This window comes from Micropterus dolomieu, linkage group LG04 (genome assembly GCF_021292245.1).
Source record: "Micropterus dolomieu isolate WLL.071019.BEF.003 ecotype Adirondacks linkage group LG04, ASM2129224v1, whole genome shotgun sequence".
Lineage (NCBI taxonomy): Eukaryota > Metazoa > Chordata > Actinopteri > Centrarchiformes > Centrarchidae > Micropterus > Micropterus dolomieu.
The window spans coordinates 1368954-1371774 of NC_060153.1; the positions used below are offsets into that span (position 1 = coordinate 1368954).

At 38.0% G+C, this 2821-nt stretch overlaps 1 protein-coding gene across 1 annotated transcript in view; it reads right to left on the reverse strand.

The window, feature by feature from the left end:
• The window catches only part of LOC123969116 (snake venom serine protease BthaTL-like), an 11356-nt gene extending 11151 nt beyond the window's left edge, over positions 1 to 205 (reverse strand). Inside the window, exon 1 of the mRNA XM_046046217.1 lies at positions 166 to 205. The gene's annotated coding sequence lies outside the window, so the exon portion shown is untranslated. The remainder of the gene's footprint in view (positions 1 to 165) is intronic.
• Between the last annotated feature and the right edge of the window lie 2616 nt (positions 206 to 2821).

Below are 2821 nucleotides of genomic sequence, written 5' to 3' on the forward strand. Positions count from 1 at the left end.
GTCTCCCCCTGAACAGACAGCCTGACCTTAAGTGAAAGGTTTGCTTTCCCCTAAGTGCTGTTTTGGGCAGTTAGATCGTAAAACTTACCACCTCTGATGAAGCTGAGATAAGACTCGATGCCCTGACTGTTAAAATGACAATATCAACACTAACCAGAGACTAACCTCTCCTGAATCAGCCAAACAATACACTTTTGGAAGGAAGGCAGGAAACCCTAAACTGCCCCCACACCAGAGTAGCCATGGCAACTGTGCCCCCCTTTCTAACTATTCCAAACATCAAAGACCTACTTCTTCAATCTTGACTCTCTTGGACTCTTAACATGCCCTCTCACCTTTACATCTAGGTGTGAGAAACTCCAGATGCCAGAGAAGGACGCTCCCCCGAATTCCTTTGTGTGGACAAATGAATATTGTCTCCTTATAACTTGCCTATTACCTTGTTTAATTAAATAATCTTTGTTAAGTTACTTAGCAGGTCTCTCCACTCCATCTGAGTAGTTATATTACCATGTTGTTGTTGTTGAAAAGAAGAATCCATAAATAAGTTAATTTGCAGTGCTTTAATTTTCAGCAAAGATCCCTGACTTTTCTTCAATTTATGTTTTAACCAATGCTTTGTTCCCAACACTTTCTGACACTTCCTTTAGAAATGATATGATACAGAAATGATATCCTGTGCTACTTAATTAATTTCCAGCTCGAATTTATTGATTAAATAACCATTTCTTCACTAGTCAGATGAAATCCTCTGGAACCAGTGTCCTCCAAGAGGACAAAATAAGTATTACGTCATTGTCTCTCATGCTTTCTTGATCTATCACTCCGTATTTTATGGGGTATAATCTGATGCCATGTTCATGTAACTTGCTTATATTCTCTAAGAAAGAATGTTTAACAACCAATATTATACAGGAAATGTTAATTAAGTTCCTGCCATCCTGAAATCCTGAAAATGTGTAACCATTCCAATCATTACAATGATTAAGTGTTTCCTTTCCTTTTTATCAAATGCTTGAAACTAAGAATGGTATAACTGTTTATGACATGCAAGGTTTGATTGTGGGAAGGTATTTGATTGAGATACACGCAAATAGACATTAAAGTTATGGGACAGCCTCTCTCAGGAGACCGGAAATAAAGTCTCAGGGGAAAAAAGCCGTCCTCATGAGACACACCCTAGACAACAAAACACGGCGACACGCGCTGCTCTCGCTCTTGCTCTCTGGTCTTTTCACTCTTGCTCTCTGCTCTACACGCTTACGGAGCGGGCCTCGTCTCCCAGTAACGCCCTAAGAAGTCTGGCCCGGCTTAACGTGAAGATTTCTTTGTTCTTTTCAAGCCACACACGCAAAGCGCCACGACTTCGGCTTTTCCCTTGTTTCCGGCAACTTACTTGCTTATATTTTCTTTTGTTTTGTTTTTTTAAAGTTATCAGACCGTTTCAGTTGCACAACTTTGAATTCAAGAACGACCAAGTTCTTTTAAGCTTTATTGTAGTCGAGTGAACTTATGCTGCTCCCACTGAAGTTCGGACCTATGGAAGTTTAATTGGACTTTAATATTTGTAACCCACAGAAGACAATCTACAAATGTTTACAATGATGCGCAAATATTTCACTATCTGCAAATGTGTATTTTTACATTTGTGATATGTAAAATCATGTTCACAAAAATACAGGGTGATGTGTACACACAAAACTGTTTTTACACATTTGCAGATTACTTCCTGGGTCATGTTACATTTGCCCCGCAACCCGACCCCAGATAAGTGGATGAAGATGGATGGATGTTACATTTGTAACTTCCTTTTTACACATTTGTGTAATTATGCCCATTGTGTACTGCGGAGATCTGTATATAAATATATACCCAAATATCACACGATTTGCAAATACACAAAATTAAATCTGTACAAAGATATTTTTGTTTCACATACAAAGGCTGATTTACGCATTTGTGGATCCATTTCTATACACAAAACTTTTTTTGCACATTTGCGGATTACTTCCTGTCAATTTGTGGGTCACGTTACATGTGTAAGTTCCTTTTTTACACATTTGTGGAATTTTGTCCAATGTGTACTGCAGAGATCTGTAAATACACATATACACAAATATCTCACAACCTAAAACATGTATTTTTACATTTGTGTTGTGTAAAATCATATCCACAAAAATACAGTGTGATTTGCAAATACACACAATTTAGTCTGTACAAAGATCTTTTTATTACACATACAAAGTGTTATTTGTGGATCCATTTCTACACACAAAACTGTTGTTACACATTTGCAGATCGCTTCCTGTCAATTTGCAGGTCATGTGACATTTGTAACTTCCTTTTTACATATTTGTGGAATTTTGTCCACTCTGTCCCGCTGAGATCTGTAAACAGAGATCTGTAAATTTGAGAGTAATTTACTAGCTACACCAGAAGGTGGCAACAGCGACATCTTCAGGTGTATGGTCAATCTTATGGATGTGTTTCCAAAAGCATCCCAGATGATGATGCAGATGATGTGCTTGAAATATGCTGTAATAATGTAGAAAGAGAGAGCAATTACACAATGAAATGGCAAAATTCAAAGGAGCAAAACAACACTAACTCTTATATAAACTCATGTAATCTGACTCCTGACTAAACCAACTCACTGAGCTCAGTGCAGACAGAGGGAAGGGGGAAGGAATGGGGGCTGGAGAGAGCCAAGCCAGACTAAGCGAGACATTATTTTGCATTATTACATGATAAAGATGTTATTTGAGTTACATACCTGTCATCAAAGCGATTGCTGATCCTGTTGCATTGTCTATCCATCCAT